Raw genomic sequence first — 8,919 nt, forward strand, 5'->3', positions numbered from 1 at the left:
TAATCCCTGATTTGTCAATTTCTTATCTGATTTGCCTAGAATAGGATTTCGCCATGATTTGGTGCAGTGATTTCAGGAATGGAAGGAAGAGGAGCTGGTTAGATAGTGTGACAGAAGCTTTTTGTCACTGCTACCAGAGGCCCAATACTGAATTGGGCTTCGCCAGTCAGCCATGGTCCCCATCCGGTCTCAGATGGAACTCACCCACACCATGTGTCATGTATAGTAACAGGTATGTATGAGCCCAGTTGTGTTTGGACTGTCTGGCCCTGACACCTCCCTGTGTCTTGTGTCATTTATTCCTGCGCAATGTGGGGGCAAGATGCTACCCAATAAGATTCTTCACTCCCTGGCCCAAGTAGCATTTTTGCACCCACTTTGCACAGAGTCAATCATGACAAGGTGCGAAGCAGGGGAGGACTTGGAGCCCGGTGTCTCTCTCTGATTATAAACTCCTTGAGGCAGGGAGCTCGTTTCCAGCACTGTGCACAGCCAGGCATCATATTGGGAACGCAAATCATGGGCTGTAGGCAGCAGCAGCCCAAAGAGAGTCCTCGCCCGGCTGACCTGGTAGGATCCACATTGAGCTGGTCTCTGGCAGGAGCCCTTCTTTACAGAGCTTATTGTGCTACAGGATATGATTGAGCTGCTGCAAATATATACACCTGTAGCTTCAGGAGAGAGTAGAGCTGGCTAGTTATACAAACTGATGGATCAATGAAACGGCAGAACCAGGAATAGAAGGCAAGAATCCAGACTCCCTGTACTTTGCTCTTACCATTAGACATACTGGTGCCAAAAGCAATATCCTGTAGAGAAGCCTCCCTGGCCAGTGAGGTGAGGGCTGTTTTATAAATCCAGGGTTTGCCTGACGGTACAGCGTTCAGCTCCTGGACACTCTCACAATACACAGCAACATCCCATCACAAATGGGGTTCCGGGCACGGTGCCAGGGCCCCTGAGAAGAGTCACTGGGTGAAAACAGGCTCAGGTTTACTGTGCAGCAGGGAGAGAAAGGAGCTCTTTATGGGGTAATCCTGATAGGAATCTGAGGCCTCTTAAAACCAGGCAGCAGAGAGTCCCAACCTACATGTATAATGGCACTGTCAGGAATGAACTCAGCAAAAGGCAGCTGGGTCCAGGGCCGAGAGAGTCGTGGCTGTTTTCAACACTAGAGACAGGGCGTGGAAACGGGGGGCAAAAATCCAGAGGGGGCAATTCTGTGTACCTACCTCTTGGACACAAAGGCTCAAGCACTTTGGGCCGGGGCTGGCAGCAGAGGGGTTTAGCATCTCAGTCACGCTTTCCTTTTGCTGTTTTACACACTCGCAGGAGGTCCCATGATATTAACGAACCAAGGTCTTGGATTCATCTATCCAATGTGCCCTGCCCTGAGCCCCATCTGCCCTAATCCTCCTGCCCTGGTCCTTATCCTGCACTAACAAACACCCATCTGTCAGCCCTGGTTATTTTTTGGTACCGTTCGGTTTGGTTGAGAATAGGAGAAACAGGAGGAAAAACTTTGCAGCCGGTCTGAGTGCTGTGACCTCAGAGAGAACGCAGACAGTCTTCAGACCACAGCTTCCCGTTCTCTGTTGTGTGCGCCTGTGGGGCACTATTTGGGGGGATCTAACCCTTTATGCAGCATGCTGTTCGCTAATGGCATTGTATATGAGACAGCGATTGAGCTGTAGAACTGGATTCTCCCCCATGCAGTGGCAGCCTGGGTTTTGCTGGATCTTTTACAAATAGTGTAATGAACCTACTGGCTCATTACCAGGGACTGACTTAATCCTCAGGTCAACATCCAGCCAGAGAGGGCCCTGTAATCCCCAGAGTATGGAGTACAGCCTGAGCTCAGAGTTGACCAGATCAGGGAGAACTGGACCCTGCAGCGGTCAGGAACCGCAAGCTGGGAGCTGGCTGCAGAGAGGCCAGGCAGTGACACACGCTGTTACCAGCAGTAGCCTCAGCAGGAAGCTACAGGGCAGCAGCTTGCAGGCAGAGGTCAGAATGAAGAAGGTACAACAAGCCCCTATGGTTCTACCCCATGTGCTGAACTGCATGTAGGGGCTAGGTTGGGAACTGATGGGTTAATCTTTTGTGGCTGATGTTAAAGTCATGCTGTCTTGGGTATTTTATTTCTGGCTGCCCTTCTAAAGGAACCCTCTGTTGTGGAAAATGTGCAAGTGTTTAGGAGAAAAACCTCCCAGGACTGGAGCCTGGTGCACCTTCAGCGCTTGCCCAGAGCCTGCAGTACACAGAGTGCACTACCAAACCCCTAGCAGGATGGGCGTGCCACAGCAGCACCCTGCAGCGGGGTTGGTTACAGTGGGGACAGGACAGAGCTACCGTCTTTCTTATAACCCCCAGCTTACCGTGTAACCCCTTACAGAGTGATGCCCTACAAAATCTCATAACTGCCATGGCCTGAGGGCTCTGCCCTGTCCTCCAGGGCTCATGAAGGGCGAATCGCAGTAGTGGCCTGAAATAGGGCTATTTGTTAGCAATATTGGATTGTCACACGCAGCACAGTGTCAGTTATTCACTCTCTTAACAGGGACCCCTGCCTCCCCTTGTTGTAATGACTCGGAGGCAATATCGCCCTCTACTAAATGCTCAGCACACCCCTTTGCCCAGGCCCGGCTGCCACCCCTGTTGTTTTACCTTGGACATTCCCATTTCTGTTCTCTAGGATCTCTTGGGGACAGTCACTTCTTCAACTGAGGGGTAACGAGCGAAAAGAGAATAGAGCCTACTCGCCGTCCTCCCAGCCAGGGTTCAGGCAGGTGCTGGTGCTTGTCCCATCACAACAGCCTTGAGCCCTGATAGATGGGAGGGGAACATAGTGAATAAGCCAGAAGACTAGCCACAGAGAGTAGAGGAGTCAGGGGGAGTCAACCACCAGGGGGAGTCAAGCAATAATGGGCAGATGCCACTTGAAGCTTGAGTGTCCTCCAGAGCCTCCCCCCATCCCATCTTTAATGTTAGGACATTACAGATGGCCAGATCCTGGGGTTGAGCTGCACGTTGAGATGGGGGAGGGGCCTGTCTCCCCATCCCCAAGGCTCCAACTCAACATTTTTATCCTGTACTGAATAAACAGAAAGTGGGAAAGTGTAAAGCAACTCAGAGCATCAAAGCAGCTGCTTTTAGAGGGATCCAGGATGGAAGGGCAGCTCGTGGGAATGCCTGCTGTCTGGCTGGAGCTTTCTGGATTACCTTGGCTGGGTGCGGGAGTGATAGGGCTCTGATCTGAGGATCTGCACTTTGTAGGTCCCTGCTGTTTTTATAAGGGGGAGAGGGATGGGGAGGGAGAGAGTGGATTAACTGCGAAGGTCTCTCTCTTCCAGATACCCTAGTGCTGGGCACACTAGAAATGTGTATCAGCTCAGCTCTGCTCCTGCCGAGTCCTCCTGGCCCTGCCACAATCCCAACGATGGACAGTGTTATAAAGCGGCCTTTTCATATGAAGGCTCAGCGGTCAGCGCTGCCAACACCCCAGCACCAGGTAGGGTGATTCCATACTGTCTGCCCCAGCCATGTGGAGCTTCAGCCGTACATCCTGTCTTCTACCTAACCGCAGGGAGTGAGATGTAGAGCCCAGTGTCAATGCTGCCTTGTGTCAAAGTCTCCTCGCTCGCTCTCTTTGAGGAACAATGAGCCTATTCAGGGAGCCCTGGAGCCAACACAATGACACTCTTGGTTTGTCTGCCAGGGGCCATGTGTGAGAGAGCAGTCAGCATAAGGTAAACAGGCCCTGGGAGTGGCCAGGATCACACCAGCCTTGTGCACTGTGCTGCTCAATAATTATAATCAGGAATAAGCAAACTCCCTGCTGGTGTCACAACCCCTGGAAAACTTCCGGTCCCCCAGCCACACTGGTCCTGGGGGACCTGTGCAGGCAGGACTTACCTTCAATAAGCCTGATCCTGAAAGGAGATGAGTAACCTCAGCTCCCTCCAACTCCCATGAGAGTTAAGGATGCTGTGCACTTGCAGGATCTGGCCTTACATGCAGAATGGGGCAAAATGCTGAAAGAGGCTTTGGCAGGTGGGGCACTACCTTCCGAAGTGAGAGCTGTGCCTGGGGAGCCCAGCACTGGGATAGCAGGCGGTGCTGTGGGTCAGGGGTGAGGCACATCGGCTGAGTTATGCTGGAGATGTTTTTCCAGCACCTACCTGCTTAGCTGTAGCCAGTGCTCTCGGTTTCCAGTTTTGCTGAGCACTAAAATTCCCCAAATTAACCCAAAGACATGAAAGAATTTATGAGGTGCTTTCTGAGCCCGAGGGTTAGCCAAATCTCAGCTTCTCCTTCTGGCTCTTTCCTGCTCCCATCCTCTCTCTGTCTCCCTGCCCTGTGTCTCCCTCTTCCTGTGTGGCAGCTCTAGCCTGGACTGCTTCACTGGTTCCTTTGGACAGTGGCCTCTGAGGTGGGGGCAGGGAGGCAGCTTTTCATCTAGTGTCCCATTCCAACCCCCGGCTCTCACTCTTCTGATGAGTCAGCACCTCCAGGTGCTGCACTTCCTCAAGGCACAACAAGGCGAATGGCTCCACGATATGCTGAGTCAGCTCTGAGAGGGCTTGACAGATCTCCCAGCAGGAGGAAGACAAGGTGATGTTGTGGCCAGGGGCCTCCCCACGGCCTAAAGGAGTCACCAGTAGGAGACTCCAGAGCTTTAACTCCTGCTTCCCATGCACACACTTTTTTGGCTTATCTCACAGGTTCTTTCAATATTCTTGGGTCCAAAAATGAGACCTGTCCCATAGATTGATTGACTGGTTATGTGTTCTTTCAGCAGAGAATGTAGTGGGCAGCTCACAGTCCAGCTAAAAGGCACAATTCCTGCCCTGAGGAAGTTACAAACATGGTCAGACATGACACAGCAATGGGGAAAAGAAAGGATGGAGGGTGGATGGGGCAGGCCTGATAAAAGTAATACAGTGATTCAGTGACGCATGATGGGGCAAATCTCTGTCTATAAGGGTGAGAGATGCGGAGAGAATGGATTAGTCAAACTCAGGTGGTTGGTTTTTTGTAAGCTTCATGGCAAAGGGGGTCTTGAGGAGGAATTTGACGGTGTGGGCCTTTACAGCTCAGCTCAGGGAGTATTTTCCATGTGGAAGAAGAACCAGGGGTAGTTCTTCACTGTTGTTATCCTCTTGTTACCGGTATGGGAAACAAGCCACAGACAGGAGAAAGAACTTTCCCAAGGTTTCACAGTGAGTCTGTGGCAGAGACAGAAATGGGTCCCAGGAGTCCTGATTCCTGTTCCTTAACCACAATGCTGCCCCCCACTCTCCACTTGCCTTTCTCTTGGTTACTCTACAGTTATTACCATGGAGAGAAGATCAACCCTGTTCACATAGCTACGCACTGCAGATCACCATTCAACCTTCCAGTGCAGAAACAGGGCAACTGCTGTATTTTGTTTTCTTGCATCTATTTTTTGCAATAATTAAGCAGAGCACTGATCCCCAGCCTGGGTATTTTCTGGTTAAGGCTGGGGTGAGGTGCCCAAACCCTCCAGCCAACTGGCCATTAACTACCCAGAAACGAATTCCTTCTCAGTCACTAGTGCATGTAAATGGAAGCCACATACAATATATTTTCTCCACTCTCATGACCGCCTAAACAGGAGGAGCTCTGGTCGAATCTGAAGGGATCACAACCATCCTACCCATCTAAATGGGAGGAATCCCTCCTAGATCCCAGCTACATGAGAGGAGGGTATGGGGTGGGGAGGCTGTCCTCAGAATGGGACAAGTCATTGTGGATACTTACAAGATACTTACAAGAGGTTTTACACCTCAAACCCCCTGCTTTGTACAGCTTCCTGTGTTTCCCGGGCTGTGACTCTATGGGAAATATACATGCCATTATCGAGTGGCTTTCCCCTGCCATCCCAAGTAGCTGTCAGATCCCTATTTGCCCCTTGTTTTGCAGGGGGTTGATTTTTATTTGTTCCTTTGTTGTGTCTGTTTTAGAACTCTATTGATTTCCCTCCTTATGTGACTTTTACAAATGCTGCTGCTTGCTATAAAACATGGATGTTGTCTTTCACCAATGCAGGAGCCCATCACTTAGTTTCCTTTGAAGACACTCACCACGCTAATAGTTACAAGCTGCTAGGTGAGGCGTCCACTTTGCAGTCTGAATGGACGTGCTCTGCGCTGGGAAATGCCTTCCGGGAAAAACAAGATCAGAATTGAATAGCAAACATCAGTCTGAGGTGAATAACAAAGCACTTCTCTGGGCCTCCGCATCCTTGGGGAGCCTTCCCCCTCCAGTCCCAATGTTCCCTCATATCTGACCCATCCTCTTGACAGACACTTTACAGTGCTCTGGCCAATTTCACACTGCACAGTGCTGAAGGTCTGACCGGCCCAGGGCCATGAAAGTTTAAAAGGAGAGGATGGGAGGCGTTTAAAAGGCAAAGGTGGGAGGAGCCCCCTGGACTGGAACAGTATGGGGGCTGCAGATCAGGAGTGAAGTGCATCGGCAGAGCTGTATGACGGGCCCAAGAGTGGAATAGCAAGAAGTGCTGTGAGTCAGGATTGAGGTGTATTGGCAGAGGTGTGCATGGGCTGCTAGACAGGGTAATAGCAGGGAGGGTTGTTAGTTTGAACCAGAGTGCGGAACAGTACTGCAGCTGCCCAACTCTGTCTACATTTAAGCAGCATTGACTGTCGTTTGCTTCATGGGCACTAAATTGACCCTAAAATTAAGAGATCTCTAGAATGATTGATGAATAGTAGTAAAGGGTGATGATACATGGTAGAGGCTTCTATAAAGCTAGGGGGTAAAGAGCTACTGCCTGGAAGATTGAGAACCCAGGTCTCAATCAGCAGGTCCCTTTAATAAAGAGCGTTTTTGTCTGTCTGCAGAGCTGAGGGGGCAGAGACAGTGTCAATATTGCAGCAAAGATCTCATTAAATGTCTCCATTGTAGACGCCAAGGAAATGTGGGGGTGTCATACCACAAACTGTCTGTAGGGGGCCCAGCAGCCAAGGGGGTAATATGCTCTCCCTCTTATACTCCTTTCTGTCTCTGTACACCCTACAGACATGGGAATAAGCTGCACTGATTTCTCCAGCTTCAGCTGGGGGCTGGGAGCAGTCAGAGCCCCTTTTAGTTAGCTCATGGTTACAAACAGTAAAACCAAGCCCAGCCTTTTCCCTGACTACCTCTGGACATTAGGGTCTCCTAATCCCCCAGAGCCAGGCTGTTAGCTCCACTATCAGAGCTGAATCTCAGCTCAGCTTAGAAAATTGCCTCCTTCACTATTTGTTCAACCAGGGCTGCCTCCCTGTCTTGTGGGAGGCCAGGATCCCCTCACTAGAATGTGAGGACCATTTTTATCCCTCTGACTTGGCTCTCCACATTCTGACCTTCTCCTCTGAGGTGGAGGGTAGAGGCCAGCAGGGCTCATTGTAGAGTTGCTACTTCTGTAATTTCTGCTTTGCCCTGACCATGCCAGCCATTCTGCTTCCCCAGCACCTGTGCCTCGTGCCCCATTCTGCCTAAAACCTATGGGTAGCTGTGTACTGGTCACAGGAGAAAGAGGCTTCGGGATGCATGCATGGGATCCATACATCCCTGGCCTCCAACCATGGGACAGAAGGAACTGCGAGATGAAGGGTGTCTCCTGAAAGGTGCATTTCAGAAAGGTACAGCCCAGAGGGAGGATACAAAAGTGGCATCTCATTATTGTGCCACCCAGGATCTGGGATCCAGTAAGGGGCTGAAACAGCCCACCCCCATGTAAATTAGAGCAGTCTTGGAACTGCTCTGGTTTATGGCAGCCTTAACCAGGCCAGAAACTGGAGATGCTCAGGAACCAGAATTCCCATTCTTCAGGAAATTTTGACATTTCCAAAAAATATTTGCTCCAAATCAGAATGAAAAGGCAAAACATTGAAATTTCCTGCAAAATGAAAACTCAGAAAAATCCCAGTTTGGGACTATTGAACCATTTCATTTAGATGATGTCAGATTGTTTTGCTTCAATACAAATGTCTCACTTTGATAAAGTTAAAACATTTTGTTTAGACTTTATCGTTTTGTGTTGACTCGTATATTATATTACATGTATTTATATATGGATCATATATTTCATGTATATTCTAGTTAATATTTTAATATAAGCATCAAAACAAATCATTTTGGCTTTTCCCCATCTAAAATGTCATTGAAATTGACACATACCCACAAAACATTTTGATTTTAACTAAACTTTTTCCAGCTGAAAACTGTTCCTTCCATCAAAAGCGTTTTGACCAGTTCTACCCAGACACTAAGTGCTACAACCACTCCCCATCCTGTCCCACCTCCATCTTCCTCTCTATGCCAGGGCTCAAGCGTGGGGGGCTGTGACACAGACCTGTCTGAGCATCCCCAGACAGCTATATTAGCCATCTGCTCAGTATTTCACTGAAATGGGATGGGGAGGTGTAGCTGGTCGTCATGGTTATTGCAAGAGGTTTGTACAGGAAATAGTTGAAGATGCAAAATGTAGAATTTTAGGTTTCAAAACGGTTGAGGTGAAACTCATCACCTGAGATGAGGTGGGTCTCAAGGCTAACCATGGACAGCTGTGGAGCCAGTACTCTGTCTGGACCAGCTGATGACTTGAGCATTTGCAAAGACAAACAAACCCCAGGAAAGATCCCTGAATAGGGGACCCCCAGGCTAAGAGATAATAATCGGTAACTGTATCGCAGCAGAAGAAATGGCACACACTTTTATCCATTATGGAGGAAAGACTCCGCCAGCAAGAGTGTCTCCTGAAAAGTGGATCCCAGCTCTCTGGACTGGACAAGTGCCATTGGGTGAGAACTGACAATTGAGTGAGAAATACCTTGTTAGACAGGAAACTAGCTTGTTAATAAGTATAGGCTAATTGCATGTTACATTTTT

Source organism: Chrysemys picta, chromosome 4 (genome assembly GCF_011386835.1).
Source record: "Chrysemys picta bellii isolate R12L10 chromosome 4, ASM1138683v2, whole genome shotgun sequence".
Taxonomy (NCBI): domain Eukaryota; kingdom Metazoa; phylum Chordata; order Testudines; family Emydidae; genus Chrysemys; species Chrysemys picta.